The sequence below is a fragment of the Oryctolagus cuniculus genome, chromosome 7 (genome assembly GCF_051225735.1).
Source record: "Oryctolagus cuniculus isolate XC-2025 breed Fujian yellow rabbit chromosome 7, ASM5122573v1, whole genome shotgun sequence".
Classification (NCBI taxonomy): domain Eukaryota; kingdom Metazoa; phylum Chordata; class Mammalia; order Lagomorpha; family Leporidae; genus Oryctolagus; species Oryctolagus cuniculus.
The window spans coordinates 151,303,930-151,322,618 of NC_142873.1; the positions used below are offsets into that span (position 1 = coordinate 151,303,930).

General features: G+C 51.5%; 1 long non-coding RNA gene across 1 annotated transcript; it reads left to right on the forward strand.

Annotated features, from left to right (window-relative positions):
• The first annotated feature begins 135 nt into the window (after positions 1-135).
• On the forward strand, positions 136-14,980 carry LOC149125815 (uncharacterized). Its single transcript, XR_016210225.1, has 2 exons — positions 136-5,538; positions 14,450-14,980. It is a non-coding gene; the product is annotated as an uncharacterized LOC149125815 (long non-coding RNA).
• Positions 14,981-18,689: the final 3,709 nt, after the last annotated feature.

Consider the following 18,689-nt stretch of genomic DNA (forward strand, 5'->3'; position numbering starts at 1 on the left):
GGCCTTTCTTAGTCTTTGACTTCCAAAACTAGGTAGCCCCTATGACGACCATCCCAAAGTGCCAGCCAGAAAGACGAAGGGGAGCTCTCATCCCCACGGCAGCCCTTGGAAAGGCAGCTAAGAGCCAGACTGTCGCGTCCCTCGACCAGCAAGGAAGACACGACCCGAACTCTTCTTCAAGCAGTTTATTCAGGAACCTTGAACAAGCTTCTTCTTCCGCCTCCTTTCCTCTCCCATCCCTCTTATAGCCATCAGCACACCAATCAAAAGCAGCCAAGTGGCAAGGATTGATAGGTACAGCAATGCGGAAGCCGGAAGGGAGCTCAAACATCTCCTTATTAGGAGATGTTTGTTTCTCGCCAGTCCTTCCGGGGGGAAAGGAGCCGGCGCCATCTTTAGGGCGCCGTGCAATGGCTCCCCACAGTTCCCCCTTTTTGTTTTAGAACCAGGCATCTAAGGATTACAGGAGAAGGTAGGGGTCTGTCCCCCACTGCCAGGCATCCACCTGGAACAGCATCCTTTTCGCGGGGGTGGGATCTGGGATGCCAACCCACATGCAGACAGACTTGCCTTCCAGAGAACGTAATGGCTCGTTCTCTCTGCAGTGCTTTGCCTCGCACCCTGCACCCATGCCTAGCATTCAAGGAAGGCCAGCCATGCTTGCGGCGATTGTCCAGCCTCAAGGGCATAAAAGGCTTGAGCTATCATGGCCAGTTCCCGCCAATGAGCTGTCCTCATCCTGCACAAACACCACAGGCAAAATAACACAACAAGTAACAACAACCCGTCAAAGCTCCAAGTCCCACCCACTCCTTCAGGTTGGAGACGGCTGTGCGGATCCAGGATGACAATCCAGATGCGAAGGAGACATCCACACATGTGGAGTTGATGGTGACCACGGCAAGGCGCAGTTGCTCAAATTCTGCGGACCAATTCTGCAAGAGCATCTGAGACAACTGTTTAGAGTAATTTGCTGCCTGAGTCATGTTATCGTACTGAACAGAGGTCACACACAACCCTGAAAATTTCCACTCACATCCTAGCTGAGCAAGCTGCCAGAGAGTATCCACCTGCTCCTGTACCAAATCCACACGCTGATTAACAATCATCAAGCCTCCCTTTATATGTACATTTAAGGATGTCTGAGTATCCAAAGCAGCAGCCACGGAGGCCGTCAAATTATTCAGGGTATTAGCAGTTTGAACTGTCCCTGTGAGCACTATAGCAGCTGTTGTAGCGCCCACAGCTGCAATGGAAATGGCGGTTATAACGGCTGCAGTAACGATCCCAATCAGCAATGTTATCATAATGAAGATCGAGGGGCTGCTTTGTGACATTGTTTGCCGCACCAGTCGCTCAGGTAACCATCGAGAATATAGAAACATGTCCACGTCCCCATATTAAAACAGGGTCAGGTCCATACCATTGAGCAGTTAGAGGGTCTTTCCACTTCACATAGACTTGTTGTCTTTTGGTTTCAGGATGCAAGTGACGATGAGCTGCAGATTTCCCTTGATTATCCAGTATTAGAAAATTTAAAATGAAAAGAGCATGTGATAACCATTTTTGTGGGGAATATGCCATGGTCCCGTATTCCCCCTTTTTTATTTTTTGTAAATAATTTTTTAATGTGGCATGTGCTCGTTCCACAATACCTTGTCCCTGGGGATTATAAGGAATCCCGGTGATGAGAGATGTGGAAGTTAGTACAGAAGTGCTTAAAAGAGTTGGAAGTATACGCTGGGCCATTATCAGTTTTTATCTGTATAGGGGTTCCTAGAACAGCAAAGGCCTGAAGGCAATGAGAGATGTTTGGCAGCCTCGCCGCATTGTGGGGTGGCAAAAACAAAACCTGAACATGTATCTAAAGAAACATGTATGTATTTTAGTTTACCAAATTCAGAAAAATGGGTAACATCCATCTGCCAAAGCTTAAGGTTTGGACATTGAGGTGATGCAAATCATGACCATGGATGCTTCTTAGACTTTGTCAGTCTTTCTTTAAAGGATCTGGCTTCTGAGCCAGAGACTGGAGCAGCTAGAAAGAAACACGTTTATAGCTGAAGTTTAGCATCATTTCACATCTTGGCACCACTTTTAATCTAAACAGCCCGATTGGTTATTATCTCTGCAAGATGAGAGATATATCTTTTGACATCTCCAGGGGCCCTCTGGAGATACCAAAAGTCCAGAGAATTTAGAACTTTGATTTTCAGAAAGTCTGTTAAAGGTGCCAAGAGAACTTAGAGTATCTGGTCAAAATAGAATTCCTTAACATTTAGTCAGGGCGATTTTAACACTTTTAGACCACATCTGATCATAATAATATTTAACATAACTTTTTAAGACTTAATACTTTTTATCAATCATAACTTAACAGACAGTAGAGTACACATTTACTTGGCAGAACATGAATTTTTAGGTAAACCAGAAATACAAAAACCTTGAACATAAGAGTTAGCACATGAAATTATCACATAACTCAGAACTATTTAACAGAGTTAAAAAGAGCTTACACGACCTAACTTTAGAAATGGCAGAGTAACTGATTAAGCAGACACTGTTAAAAAGAGACGTTACAGTTTTTGCAACAACAGATTTTAAGATTTACAATTGAGACCATTTCCAGATAATTAATAACATTAGTACACATTTTAAAAAATCCCATTGTTATAACAGAAGATCAGACTTCAACTTTAGGTTGGTGTAATTTTGGCATTAACATTTAACTTATAGAAAACTCTGTAAACAATGTTTTAAAATCGTAAACTTTTTACAACTTTTCATGACTTGCTCACACCTTCTGAAACTTTATACCTGTAGTTACTTTTACAGTCTTGAATTATCATGTATGGACAACCTATGAGAATACATGCTGGCAAACTTAAAAGTCTCTTATCAAATTTAAGATGTTAAAAGTATACATAATACATTTTCCATATTTTACTTAGCACCGATGCCTGGATAACTTAAAACACTGAGCTATTAATGAATACCACACCATTATCTGAATTAAAAGTCAAAATTACATTTCCATGCTTTTAAGTAACATAAGGATAACACCACTTGGGCAGCAACAGTCACTAGTGCATATTTACAACTTTGAAAAGATCTTCATCCTTAAGAGAAACAAGTTTAAAGCATATCAAAGACATGGAAATGTAAAACTGAGCAAGTGAACCAAAGGGCGTTTGCATTAACCCAATTTTCTGAACCAATCTGTATTGGCTTACTTGAGTTAACAACATAAAGGCTTGTATACACAGAATTTACTCTCATTTTTATAAGACTACTTTAGCTGAAAAGCAAAAACATGAATACAACATAGATTTGACATCATTTACTACATTTTAATACACTTTGTATAATTTGAATTGACTCAAACAGCTGTTACTTTAACAAATTTAGAGTCCCATCCTTTGAGAGTTCCAGGGATCCGACTGGAAGCCCCAAAGTTGAAAGACTCGGTTTAGAATTTAAACTATCAGAGAGTCAAACCATTTTAGTCAAAAATTAGTACGTTTAACCAAGGCTGTGGACTAGATCTGATCAAAGTTAGGTACTCACTCAAACATTAAAGATATAACGTAAACAGCTTCATGGTGCAGTTTTTCCAATCAAGACTCATACTGGCAATAGAAAAATGCAAAACCTTCAAGACACATGAAAACTCTCATTAGATAAGTTAGCTACAGCAGCACAGAAAAGAATTATCAGCGTATGAGCCCATTGCTTAAGTTTTTATTAACTGTAAAGAGAAAAACCCATCAAGTTGGAAAGGGTTATCGAATTAAGACTTTTCTCTAGGTCAAGATACCTGTGGAATTTTTCCTCTCTCTTTCTCCTGGCCTGTCACGTCCCCCTTTTTGTTTTAAAAGATATTCTTTCAGTGTGCGGTGTGCTCGCTCAATTATGCCCTGGCCCTGAGGATTGTATGGCAATCCATGGACAAGTTGAACCTCCATTTTTTGGCAAAAGGTGGTAAAGGTTTGAGATGTATAGGCCAGGCCATTATCAGTTTTTAGCACCTGGGGTTTCCCCCAGGCGGCCCATGCATCCAGACAATGAGCAATCACCTGACATTAGGGATACAATTGGGCTAGAAGGTTTAATCGGTCCTGCGGTTTCCAATATCTTTAATGCGTTCACCACATATAAGGAATCTGACAACAAGTTAAAGGCAAAAGAGCACTGCTTAAGGACTTCAATAACTATTTTTAATTCCACAACTTGAGGTGAGCCTGGCTGAAACTGATGAAATACCGGGTCATTAGCCTCTACCATATAAACCCCACAGCCTGTTTTTGACCCATCCGTAAATATATTTGGAGCACCTGGTAATGGCTCAGTGGCTGTAATTTTTGGAAATCCTCATTTGCTGATTCAATTCCCGTACTTGCTTTATACCAGACTCTTTGTTATCACCACACTCTTCAGACTCACTGCTGCTTTCTGAGCTACTTTCTGCACTAGTACTACTTACTAAGGAGGGGCTGTGCAACTCGGAAAGATCGGGGTACAGTTTTTTCCTAGTTCTTTTCTGACTCTCCTTCAAAGTTTTCCCTTTTTCACTGGCAGCTCTCTCGGAGCGCTCTTCCTGAAGCTCCTCCAAGGCAGCTTGACCGCTCAGAATAGTTTCACTACACTGCTCATCCTCGAGGCATGCTCGCACTAACTTCCATATTGGTCTCACTCCCCTTTCGAGATTACCCTTTTCGAATGCAAAATCCAAATCCCTGCCTAGTTTGTCCCATGAAGGGATAGTAAGGCTTCCCGAAACCCCATACCAGGGTGCAATGGTATCGCAGTTACGTAAAAACCTATGCAATGTACTAGGCTTAAGTTTCAAACCGTTTTCTCAAAGCAGCGCATTCAGCGCCAGAAAAATTGGATGGGACTGTGAATTACCCATCGTCTAAAATTTTACTCTTTCCCTGGCCACGGGTCAGAGCTCCTTCTGCTTTTGTCACAGAACTTCCTCTGCTTTAATCGCAGAGCTATCCTCCCGCTATTGTCGCAGGACTGCCCGCTCTTATCGCGGATCCCCACCTTATTTTCCTGGGGGACTTACCAGCGCTGCCCTGACTGCAGGAAGTTCTGAGTTCGCGTTTGAGATGGTTCCCCGTACGGGCCACCAGTTGTCGCGTCCCTCGACCAGCAAGGAAGACACGACCCGAACTCTTCTTCAAGCAGTTTATTCAGGAACCTTGAACAAGCTTCTTCTTCCGCCTCCTTTCCTCTCCCATCCCTCTTATAGCCATCAGCACACCAATCAAAAGCAGCCAAGTGGCAAGGATTGATAGGTACAGCAATGCGGAAGCCGGAAGGGAGCTCAAACATCTCCTTATTAGGAGATGTTTGTTTCTCGCCAGTCCTTCCGGGGGGAAAGGAGCCGGCGCCATCTTTAGGGCGCCGTGCAATGGCTCCCCACACCAGACGACCGGGGCTCAATGTCTTGGCTTCACCACTCACTCCCGGGGTGACCTCGAGCTTCTGTTTCCTCCGTGGTTAACCCGAGGTTCAAGGCTGTTCACAGATGTAAGTCATCTATGCTAGGACGGCGTGTGGCATGCAGCGAGCAGTCCAGACGTGTGGAGTTGCATTTCCCCTTGTATTTGACCAGATAAACCTGGTGTCAACACCACCCTTGAAATAGGCCTTCTGGTATTGTTAGCCTTAAGTGAGAGGTTCTGCCCTCCTGGCTTCCCAGGAGTCTTGCCTCCTCTACCTAAGTATTTCACCACCCCTGCTACCCTGAAGGGCAGCCCAAGAACTTGGTCTTGGCCAGAAGTCCAAGGTTTGGGCTCCCTCTCGGGCAGGAACGGAGGCATCTCTTGTGCAGGTACAGCAGTCTCATTGGTGCTGGAGCCTGGGTCAGGGCCACCTGGAGTAGCCGGTGAGCCCTGCCATCCGAGGGCCAGCAGGTGGCCTTGTGGAACTTGTCCAAGGCCTTGGAATACACCAGGCCTCAGAGCTAATCACCCCATCCCATGAGCGCCTTTTACAGACGGGCATACTGAGCCCTCCCCTGCCCCCTTACCGGGAGCCTGGAGGAAGCTTAGCTCACGTTCACTGCTCTGAGCCTGGTTTTCTCATCTGTGAAATGGGATGACAGGCCCTGGCCGGCCTCTTCCTGCAGAGACTGTTAACACGCTCTTCGCAGGCACTGGGCTAAGTGCTTCTTACTCACACAAGATTATCATGGGGAAATCGAATGAGACCAGGAAAATGACAGCCCTCGGCAAGCTTTTAAGCATGGTATAAATGCGAGCTCTTACGAAAGCCCGAGCCTTACATAATTGTAGCTGGCTTTTGATCAAGAAAGAGGTCAAGCTTTTCTGTTTCCTGGCCTTGGGTCACCCCACTCCCTCTGGCCAGATTTCTTGCAAATGGATCCAATTAGTCCCTGGAAGAGGTGAGGACAGGATTGGCTCTGTGCAAGCAGAGGCTGGGATTGCCCTTGCTATGCAGTGCACAGATGTTTAAGGCTCTTTCCAAGGGACTGGAGCCGGGAGGCTGCTCTGAGTGTGGGTCTCTGGCAGGTCCGGACCACATCTCAATGTACGAATCCATCTGGGAGTTCAGAAATCGTTGATGTTGAAGGGGAACACTTTTGGCCCCAGCTCAGGGCACCCCCACTGCTTCCTTCTTATTCCCAGCGCTCCTTGTTCCATTGTAGACCCAGTGCGATCGGTTCATATCTGTTTTCTTGTGGTTTAAAACACATTTATGCAATGGCTAATGTGGAGAAAGCACTGGGCCAAGCCCGTGAGATGTGAGAAAATGACTATGACATGTGACCTCTTCCAAGGATCTCACAGTAGTGAGAGGGAAGGATGGAGAAACAGTGGAATTAAATGACTACTAAATGGGATGTCTCAGATAACTACCTTTACTGGATTAGAGCCATTGGCTGTTTTATGTTACTCATGATTGCTGTCATTTTTTTTCAGTGAGTATCAAATTTAGAACCCTACTCACATGCTTTCCAGACCCTTATTGTCACGAGTAAGAATGTGGCTGCTGGGGTGGGCAGGTGCAGTGGGACAGTGCGTTAAGCCGCCACCTGGACACCTGCATCCCATACAGGAGTGCCTGCTTGGAGTCCCAGCAGCTCCGCTTCTGATCTAGCTCCCTGCTGTTGCATCTGGGAAGCAGCAGATGATGGCCCAAGTGCTTGGGCTCCTGTCACCTACTTGGGAGACCCGGATGGAGTTCCAGGCTTCTGGCTTCAGCCTGGCCCAGCCCCAGCTATTGAGGGAGGGAACCAGCAGATGGAAAATCTCTCTCTTTCTCTGTCTCTTCCTCTCTCTCTCTGTCATTGACTTTTAACAAATTAAAAAAAAATTTTTTTTACAGGTAGAGTTATAGACAGTGAGAGACAGGAGAAAGGTCTTCCTTTTGTTGGTTCACTCCCCTAATGGCCGCTACGGCTGGTGCTGCACTGATCTGAAGCCAGGAGCTGGGTAATTCCTCCCGGTCTCCCATGCGGGTGCGGGGACCCAAGGACTTGGGCCATCCTCCACTGCCTTCCTGGGCCACAGCAGAGAGCTGGCCTGGAAGAGGAGCAACCGGGACAGAATTCAGCACCCCAACCGGGACTAGAACCCGGGGTGCTGGCGCTGCAGACGGAGGATTAGCCTAGTGAGCCACGGCGCCGGCCCTGTAATTGACTTTTAATGAGATAGACACATCTTTAAAATAAAAAATATAAGCGCTTCTGCCACTCCTGCTCCAATCACGCTCCTCGCCGGAGCACAGTCTCAAAGGATGGGTTAGAGGCACAGAAAAGGAGCTGTTCCCAGGCTTCCCTTTGTCTCCGTGTCGGAGCTGAGGCTTTGGGGGATCTGCTGCCTGGCCTCACGGACACGCATCCCTGACTCCTAAGCTCCTATCCTGACTGCAGGGCGCAGCGAGCTCACCCGGCCTGCCCCAGCGCCTGCGTCGTGTTGAGCGGCCCTTTCCTGAACTGGAGCATCCTCCATGCGCGGCTCTGGTCTCGACACTGGGTCATCGGCCGACACCGGGTCATCGGCCACTTCTCTGTTGGTTCCCTTCCACTGAGGAGTAGAAGGTGCTGAGCAGGGGTTGGAGGGCGATGTGTGCAGGAGGCGGAGAGGCGCAGGTTTGGGAGACGGAGCGCGGAGGCTGAGTTCTGGTCCCACCGCGGTGTGGCTGCTGCTTTCCGGGCCTCAGTGTCAACTCTCAGTGAAAAATCTGCCCTTGCCCCGGCTGTTACTCATAGGCGTGAGAATGAAATGATTAAGAGGTTGGCACTGTGGCCTAGCGGGGTAAGCCACTGCTTACCACGCTGGCATCCCATTATGGGAGCACCGGTTTGAATCCTGGCTGCTCCACTTCTCACCCAGTTCCCTGCAGGTGCACCTGGGAAGTAGTGAGTGATGGCCCAAGTACTTGGTTCCTGCTACCCGACCCAGATGGAGTTTCTGGCTTCTGGCTTTTGGAGAGTGAGCCAATACATGGAAGATCTCTCTTTCTCTGACTCCACCTCTCTCTCTCCCTGTCACTCTGCTTTTCAAATAAATAAATCGTTCTAAAAAGATAATTAGATGAGAGCTACCTGGCTCTGCCCCCTTCCCCTGCCTGTTTTCTGCTCCTGGTGGGACGTGGTCTTGTCTTCCAGACTCAGCTGCATTTAGTACTGATCGAATGAGCGAGAACCCGTCAGACTGAGTTAAATTGAAAGCTAAGTTAAAGTTGCAGAATCACAAACTTTCAGATCATCTTCTGATTCTCAGGCCACTGCTTTCTCCACTTGGGGGTGTAATTCTCAAATATCGCTTCCACACCTGCTAAGTTCAAAGCGCTGACTTTTTAAAGAGACAGGACATGAGACAGGACTGCGGTGTGTGTGTGGGGGGGGGGGCTGGGGAGACCCACCTCATACCTGCGGTGCCTCTCTCCAGGTGCATTAGCCAGCCTCGGAGAGCCACCAGGTGCGCCAGCCAGCCTCGGAGAGCCAGAGCTCTGGGGGGAGCCGCCCCACACGTGGGTCTCAGCGTCCTCTGCAGGTCTCTGACGCCCACCCTGGGGTCCAGAGTCCACGCTGTTCTTTCAAACTTGAGTCACGTATCCAACCGTATGTTACCTGCTGCACTGATCCTACAGCTACTTCAAGGTAAACACCTACTTCCACTTCCGGTGTCGCCCATCTTCATGGAGTGGTTGAGGCCAGGGAACCAGGAATCACCCCTGAGAGCTTCTCGCACCCCTGCCCGCCCCACAACGCCCACAAAGTCATCTGGCTTCTGCCTCCACCCGGTTCTCACCATCTCCACTGATAACCACTCAAGGTTAAGCCATTGTCGCCTGTGCCCTGTACCTCGGTAAAACATACCTCTCTCAACTCTCCTCTAACCCATTTTCCACCGGGCAACAAGCATGCTCTTTAATATATATATATATATATACGTGTGTGTGTGTGTGTGTGTGTGTGTGTAATTCCATCTTATTTGAAAGGCCAAGAGAGAGACAGAGACAAAGACAGAAAGATCTTCCGTCTGCTGGTCCACTCCCCATAAACCTGCAATGACTAGGTTGGGCCAGGCCAAGGCAGGAGCCCGGAGCACCATCCAGGTCTCCCGTCTGAGTGGCAGGGACCCAAGTTCCTGAGCCATCACCTGCTGCCTCCCAGGGTGTGCATCAGCAGGAAACTGGAGCCGGAAGTGGAACCGGGATTTGAACCCACGCTCTGGGATATGGAGTGTGGGTGGGCATCTCAAGTGGCATTTTAACCAGTAAGCTGAACACTCACCCAAGAGCGATTTTTTTAAAAGATTTATTTATTTATTTATTTATTTGAAAGTCAGAATTACACAGAGAGAGAAGGAGAGCAGGAGCAGAGAGAGAAAGGTCTTCCATCCTCTGGTTCACTCTGTAATTGGCCACAATGGCTGGAGCTGCACCAATCCAAAGCTGGAATCCCGGAGCTTCTTCTGGGTCTCCTACACAGGTGCAGGGGACAAAGGACTTGGGCCATCTCCTACTGCTTTCCCAGGCCTTAGCAGAGAGCTGGAAAGGAAGTGGAATAGGGGCCGGCACCATGGCGCAGCAGGTTGATCCTCTGCCTGCAGCGCTGGCATCCCATGTGGGCGCCAGTTCTAGTCCTGGCTGCTCCTCTTCCCATCCAGCTCTCTGCTGTGGCCTGGGAAAGCAGTAGAAGATGGCCCAAGTGCTTGGGCCCCTGCACCTACGTGGGAGACCCGGAAGAAGCTCCTGGCTCCTGGCTTTGGATCGGTGCAGCTCTGGCCGTTGCGGCCATCTGGGGAGTGAACCAACAGAAGGAAGACCTCTTTTTCTGTCTCTCCCTCTCACTGTAACTCTACCTCTCAAATAAATAAATAAAATCTTTAAAAAAATTGGAGCAGCCAGGACTCTAACTGGTGCCCATATGGGATGCTGGCACTGTAGGCAGCGACTTTACCCACTGCGCCACAGCGTCGGCCCCAAGAGTGATTTTGAAACTGCAAAGGTGGGCAGGCTACTTCCGGCTGAAAAATCTCCCAGAGCCTTTGCTGATAGGGTCATGGTGTAGAGGTCAGTCCCCAGCCCTCTGCTGCCCACACAGATGGCCCTGCTGACCTCTGTAGCCCTGTTCCCACCACTGCCCACCCAGCCACTCTTCCAGTCACGGTGGCCAGTGGCCTTCCCTTGGTACTTGACTTGGGTTTTTCTTGGCACTGTGACCTTTTACACAAGGTCGTTGACTGGCCTACTGGTCTGCAAGCTGATTGAGGACAGGTGTCCCGTTTTCCCGGCACCCACGGTGCCCGCTAAAAATGAATGAAATGAACAAGAGTAGCCAGGTAGCTGCTAACAGGTTATCAAAGAGAAATCAAGACCACGAGTGTGGTGCAGATGCAGAGGGGTTTGCTGGGGCCTGGGGCGGGTGCGCCCGAAGCCAGGCCTTTGCAAAGGCGAATGCCCGTGGGGCAGTGTTTGGCAGGAGAGAGTTCATCTAAGGTGGTGACTCAAACCCCTGGGAAGGGGGTAGCCAGTGGAGGCCACCTCTGGGCGTCCTTGAGTGCCAGGCTGAGCAACTGACGCTAGAGACACTGGGAGGCTGTTACTAGTTTGGGGCAGGAATGGTAACCCCTGAAGTCAGTAGCATGAGGAATACTTAGTCCTCTCCACCACCATCCCAAATAAGCTTACCTGGGAAGTCCAGGAGAGACCCTGCTTCAGGCCTGGCTTGATCTAGCAGCTCGGAGGGTGGAACTGGTTGGGTTAGGGTAGGGTTCTGCACCTCTGGGGTGGGCTTCTTTCTCAGGCAGCTTAGCCCTCACAGTGACAGAATGGTTGCTGCAGCTCCAGGATCACATCTTTCAAGACGGAGGTCTGGGGGAAAGAGGTCATCGGCTTCCCCAGGGTCCCCAACAACAACCCTGGAATTGAGTCCAGCCGGCTGGGACAGCCTAGTTTGATCCAGGGTTATTACCGGAAGAATGAAAAGTGCCAAGTGGCTTAGGCCTAGTCTTAATTCACAGCACCCTTTGTGCAGCTCAGCGCGGGGTCAGCCCCGAGCAAACCACACTGAATGAAATCCACAGAGGAGTGAATTTCCCAGGGAAGATAGAATTAATTGATGCTGCAAAGGGTCCTTGGCGGCTGGGGCCGCAAACCGACCTGTGACCACGACGGCAAGGACGGAGACCCTTGCGATGTGGACAGGCCGGAGCAGGAGGCCCCCACCGCAGGGGTCGTCCGTCGTTCTCCTGTCTCCTGCAGTCGCCTGCCACTCGGTTCTTCGCGAGCACCACAATCCCTCTGCCCGGCGCTTTGCCTGCCGAGTCTGCCCGGCGATCGATCCGCTGAGTCATGTCCATGGCGATCAGTCAGCCGCGGCCATGGAGTTAGCGTGGCTCACTGGTGTCTGGGAGGCTGGACACCACCCGCGGCCGCTCGGGAGGCAGCAGAGCCTTGTACTTTTCTGTGTCTCGGTGAGCAAGGTTGCCAGTTCGAGGGCTTACTCATCTGGCCAGGTTCATGGTGATTTCACTCGCAGTCCGAGGAAGGGAGTGATCACACCAAGGAGGAGGAGCTTGAGCAGGGAGAGGTAAGAGGCAGCAACTCCTGTAGGATTTGCCTTTTATAACGTGCGTTTCCCTTTTGCTGGAGTCACTTCCTCGTGTCTGCGGGAAGGGAAGGCAGGGTCTAGACCCCGGGCGGCTGCTCACGTCGGTCGGTCCTCAAGGTCGCGCTAGGCCACGGGGCTGCTGAAAACCCCACGGAATCCAGAGGTCCCACATGCGTGTTTTTGGGGGAGGGCGATGGGTTGCTTGATTCTGGCCTTGCTGAGGGGGAGGGGCGGTTTGGCGTGGGCCTGTCTGGTGCTGGCATTGCCATCTGATGGACCGGCCTACCTGGAGACAGACTGCTCCCCCCTCCCCGCCCCTGCCCCAGCCCTAAAGTCATTTTTAACAGTTCTCAGCCACTCTATTAATTTCTGATGGAGACACATGTTGAATGCTCCCATTTTCAGATTGTAATTGAAAAAAATATCGCTTTTCCGAGTCTCTGGGGACCATTAGTGTTTGCCAAGCCTCTGGCCAGCGGGACTGTGTGACAGATGAGTAGGTGGTCAGTTGAATAAATAGGATCTATCATGTGTTGGAGAGTGGTTTCTGCAAATACGAAATTAGCGCCGCCCGGTGAGTCAGCTCCCGAAGAGCGGTGATTGAGACGGTGGCCGCCCGCGCAGGCATTTTAAGGACAAAGTCGGCCGCTGTTAACCCTTTGCAAAATGCAAAGTGGTGACCCGGAAGCATTCTCCGGCCCCTGTGGGTTCCATTGCATGAGGCACACCCAGGCCAGCTCAGCCGACAGCCAGCAGCTTCCCAATTCCTGGAGCCCTTTCCTGGCGGCTTCTGTGGAACCGCCTTTGCCCCGCCCCTCTGACACCGGCTTCCAGCCAGGCCGCTGCCTCTCCGCTGGAGATGCCCCTGCCATCACCTGTTCCAGCAGAGCAGAACGGGGCACTCTCCCTCCCGCCCTCTCCAGGGCCCCCAGCACCTGGGGCCACCTCTAAATGAGCCCCGTCCTTTCTCCCGTTCGCAGCTTAGTTTCTGGGAAAAGGGCAAGAGAATGACCAGCGCGTGGAAGCTGCAAGCAGTCTCCCTCCTGGGACGTGTGAAGAAGCCCAGGCGTGCAGTTGTCACACTGTGGTTGACTGCACAGCCACCTGATGCATGGGAGCGGCCCCTCCCCCTCGCCCTGAAACCCCAGTTCTCTGCTGCCCTGGCTGCTTTTTCTCGTGTGCAGACAACAGAGTGAGTGGCACCTGCGATCGCTTGTGTCTGGGTTTGGAGCTGCGCGCTGGGGTTGGGGGGCTCCGACTGCAGCCTGGCCTGGGCTGGCTGGGTCTCACGCAGCCTCTGCCTGCTCAGCACCCTGCAGCCTGTGCTGTGCGAGGCAGTCCCTGCTCTCCTGCCAGCCCCGAGCACTGACCGTGAAAGCATGGCCGGCAGTGGCCTGGCAAGTCGCCAGGGGAGTGAAGTTCTGCAGATGCCAAATGCTGGAGTCCACGGCCTTGACTTCTCCTTGTAGCGGATGCTCCTCCTCCACCTCTTTCTTCTTTTATTTTTTTTTTTAAGATTTATTTATTTATTTGAAAATCAGAGTTACACAGAGAGAGGAGAGGCAGAGAAAGAGATAGAGGTCTTCCATCCACTGGTTCACTCCCCAATTGGCAGCAATGACTGGAGCTGCCCCAATCCGAAGCCAGGAGCCAGGAGCTTCTTCCGGGTCTCCCATGAGGGTGCAGGGGCCCAAGGACTTGGGCCATCTTCTACTGCTTTCCCAGGCCATAGCAGAGAGCTGGATTGGAAATGGAGCAGCCGGGACTCGAACTAGCACCCATATGGGATGCCGGCACTGCAGGCAGCAGCTTTACCCACTGTGCCACAGCCCCGGCTCCCTCCTGTCACCTCTTGAACCCAGTTTCAGAGAAGTGGCATTCGTCGGGTGCCTGTGCTGGGGATGTTCTAAGCTTACCGAGAACAGCCATTTATCCAGCGCCTGGCACGAAGAAGGCCCCTCCCCCTTACTCCAGCTTCCAGTCCTCACAGGAAGTCTGGGCGGCAGGTGCCGAGTCGGGCGGCCCGGGCTGGAATGCTGACGTGGCCATTCCTGGGCCGTGTGACTTGAAGGACCTCGCGCGACTTCTCCGAGTTCTGTTTCTCCGTCTCTGGGAGGAAGGTAGCAACATCTCCTGGGTGTGGTGTGGGATTTCAGCATCAGGGCTGGTGGAGGGCCCTCGGTGGCCCGTGGCGTGCAGGACGTGCTGAGTAAAGGCGGCTGTGTTCCCAGAGGCTCGGAACGTGGCCGGCTCACGGGCTTCTCCAAGGTTATACAGCCTGCTGGGGCGGCCGGGGCTGTGGATTCCAATCATGTGAGATCTGTTTCCTTTTCTCCCCTCCTCCCCTACTAGCAAAAAGGCTGTGGGTCTGCCAGAGCGCCATGAGAAAGAAGTCGGAGCCCTTGGGTACGCTGGCAGTGAGCTGTGCAATGAAACTCCAAAGCGGATATTTCACAGTCCTAACGCGACAGCCAGCACCTGCTGCGCATCCGCCGCGTGGTCAGCAAGCGTTACGCAATTGGCCTGCGTTCTCACATCTTCTTAACAGTGCCCATCAAAATTCAGCTGTCAGGGTCGGCTCTGCCTGCAGTGCTGGCATCCCGTATGGGCGCTGGTTTGAGTCCCGGCTGCTCCTCTTCCAATCCAGCTCTCTGCTATGGCCTGGAAGGCAGTGGAAGATGGCCCAAGTCCTTGGGTCCCTGCACCCGTGTGGGAGACCCACAAGAAGCTCCTGGCTCCTGGCTTTGGATTGGCGCTGCTCCAGCCATGACAGCCATCTGGGGAGTGAAACAGCGGATGGAAGACCTCTCTCTCTCTCTCTCTCTTTGCCTCTGCCTCTCTGTAACTCTGCCTTCAAATAAATAAACAAATCTTTAAAAAGAATTCAGTTGTTTGTGGCCTATCTGCACAGTTTTCTGCCATGTCTGTGTCCCCTGTACTGCTATTTCACATAACAATTTTATTTAAAATTGACTCCCATTATTATTTAAATACATTTTTTTGTTTGAAAGACAGAGTTATAGGGAGAGAGGGAGAGGCAAAGATATAGATCTTTCATCTGCTGGTTCATTCTCATTCCCTAAATGGTCACAATGGCCAGGGCTGGGCCAAACTGAAGCTTCATCCAGGTCTCCCATGTGGGTGCAGGGGCCCAAGGACTTGGGCCATCTTCCACTGCTTTCCCAGGCCATCAGCAGGGAGCTGGAAAGGAAGTGGAGCAGCTGGGACTCAAACCGGTGTCTATATGGGATGCCCGTGTTGCAGGCCTGCTATGCCACATGCCAGCCCCTAGATATATGCATTTTAAAGGCAAAGTTACCACCACAGTAAATAGAAAGCACCATTTACCATAAGTAAAAGATGACCAGGAAAATAAACGCAATTAAAATAAAGCAGTGTTGACAAGTTCCAGTGAGTTCAAGGCAGTTGGTGGGGGTGGGGGTGGGTGCTTGGCTTAATGGTGAAGTTGCCTGTGTGCCCTATCCAAGGGCCTGGGTTCAAGGCCAGACTCTGGCTTCCAGTGCAGACCCTAGGAGGGCAGCAGGTTTGCCCCAGGTAACTGGCTCCCTGCCACTCAGGTGGGAGGCCTGGATTGAAGTCTTGGCTCCTGACTTTGGCCAGGTCCAGTCCTGATCTTGGCAGACCTTTGGGGAATGAAGCAGAAGTGGGAACTCTCTGTATCTCAAATGGGAGTGAAATATAATGAAAAATCAAATGAAAAAAAAAATTCAAACCAAAATGGAGGTTAGCAAGGGTTAAAGATGCATGTGAACCACGCAGGAATCCTGGGGCAGGCAAGGGGCCTGCTGTCACGTGTTGCTCCCCGTTGTTGAGTGCCCTGTCCCCGTGCCCCCTGCTCTGTTTCATGGGTCTCTGCTTCCCGCCCAGGGCAGTGCCGCCCTGTGGCAAGACCGCAGGGAGCTGGGCTCACCCATTTGAGAGGGGAAGGAAGCTGAGCTCCCAAGGTTGGTAAGCACAGGGTCAGACGGCAGGTGTTTCTGAGGGAACACACAGTGATGACTTCTCTCCCCGCCGCCACAGTGCGGGACACTCAGGCTGCGCACTGGGCACCCCGAACCCGAAAATCCCAAATCCTCCAAAATCGGGAATGTTTTGAGTACTGACATGACACGTGGAAACTAACATGTGTGACCTCACGTGACAGGTCGCAGTCAAGACTGCTGGTGTACCACAAGTGTGTGATGAGGTGCACAGGAAAGATAAAGGTTTAGATGTGGGTCCTATCCCCAGATGTCACGTGTATGAAAGTATTCCAGAATCGGTGAAGGATACTCAGCCTGCACCTTAAGCCCTCCCTCTCGGCCCTGGTCCACGGTCTCTGAACCCGATAGAATCTTCCTGAGGGTGGGAGTCGGGTCCAGTATGTGCCAGGTGACGGGTGAGGGATGAGACTATGATACCCCGAACATACCGGAAGGGCCTTAACCACTTGCCAGTGTCAGATTCCCCAGTAAAATCCCGGTTCCTAGCCTGGTGTGGGTTTTGTTTTGTTTGTTGCTTCGGGCTCTCTGCCCCCCGCCATCCCACAAGAGCACCATGGCGGCGGACACTGCTGAAGCCATCTACCCATCCTGCACAGCACCGCGGGTTTGTCCAGTGTGGGCATGTCCCCTCCCCTGCGCTGTGGGAGGTCAGGGTACAGAGACAGGGAGGGGCCGGGGGAGGGGTTGCCATAGTCTTTTCCCAGCAGAAAGGAAGCCATTGTCTTTCACGCCGCAAGGATAAACTCATACGGCCCGAACTCGATGTTTCCCCAATTGCTGTGGACAGTCTCGTGTCTGCTTTCCAGCGGGGCGGGGAAGAGTTACGTCATAGCGTGGACGTTATGCCTGCCCCTTTGTGTAATTCCGCAATGATCTACCGAGTAGGCACCGTCACCTTTCTGGGACAGATGGGAGCCTGGAGTTGCAGAGAAGGTAAGCGAATGACGGAGATTTTGCATCCAGTCAAGGCCTGGGCAAACCCTTCCTTTCCCCATGCTCTCTCACTCCAGTCTCCCGGGGACTGGTCAGTGGCCTGAAAGCCCCAAGCCCAGCCCTCTTCCAGTGCACTGCATTATGGGGGGGGGGGCTTCAGAAAGTTTGTGGAAAAGCAGAATTAAAAGATAGTGCAGGGGCTGGCATTGTGGCAAAGGCGGTTAAGCTGCTGCCTGCAGTGCCAGCATCCCGTACGGGCACTGGTTCGTGTTCCAGCTGCTGCTCCACTTCCAATCCAGCTCCCTGCTAGTGGCCTAGGAACAACTGCGGTGACGGCCCAAGTGTTTGGGCCCCTGCTGCCCACGGGGAGACCTGGCTCCTGCCTGGCCCGGCCCTGGCTGCTGTGCTGTCTGGGGAATGAACCAACAGATGGAAAATCTCTCTCTGTCTCTCCCACTCTTTCTGTAGCTCTGCCTTTCAAGTAAATAAATAAATCTTGAGAGAGAGAGAGAGAGAGAGAGAGAGAGAATGCAATAGTGGCTGTTGGGGTGCAGTGGGATAAGCTTCTGCATCCTAAAACCGAGTGTCTGGGTCAAGTCCAAGCTACACCACTTCTGATCCAGCCTCCTGCTGATGCACCCTGGGAGGCAGCCGGTGATGGTTGATGGTTCCAGCACGTGGGTCCTTGCCAAACACTGGGGAGACCCAGATGGAGTTCCTGGTTTCTAGCTTTGGCCCTGTGCAGTCTTGGGTGTTGAGGGCATTTGGGGAGAGAATCTTGGATGGAAGACCTCTCTCCCCAGCCTTTTGGCCATTTGCTTTGCCTTTCAAATAAATACAAATAAATAAGTAAACTTTTTAAACAAGAGAATGACTAAGACACTCTTGTCTCCCATGGGAGTACCTGGGTTCAGTTCCCAGCTCTGGCTCTTGATGCCAGCTTCCTGCCAGGCAGATGCTGGGACACAGCAATGATGGCTCAAGTTGTTGGGTCCCTGCCAGCCACGTGGGAGACCAGGATGGAGCTCGTGACTGCCAGCTTTGGCGTGGCCTGTCCCAGTCGTTCGCTGCATGCACGCAGGGAGTGAACCAGCAGACGTGAGCTGTCACTGTGTCTCTCTGCCTCTTGAATAACTAAAAATATTTTTAAACGCACATTTCTCAAGAACTCCGCAGAGCTCATTTGTGTTTGTTAAGCGACGCGGCTTGCAGGGAGGAGGGGCAGAGCCGTCCTTCGAGCGTCTCCCAGCGGAAGTCGGTCCATCAAAGCTTGGCAGTCGTATTAGCAACGTTTGCCCTTGAGTAAGGGCGGTGCCGCTGTCTCAGCTGCTGCTGCAGGAAGGCCGGGAGGAGTTGCAGAGATGGGAACTACTGCTCGAAGCTCGGTGATGCGACAGCGCGCAGGACCCCTGGAAAGCGCCGCGGGAGGGAGGAAAACTCCCTCGATGCCCCATGACGCCCAGCTCCGCTGCTCCCATGGCCCAGACTTCCAGGGGAGCATCGCAGCCCTGGGAATCTGGACAAGACATCCTCACAGGTACCACGTTGCCATTCGACAGGAGGGTTAGGTTCTGGGGCGCTGCAGCACAGAGCCAGCTGACCAGGCTTCACCAGAATTGTGGATTTCGCAAGAGCTGGGGGAGAGGATTTTTACT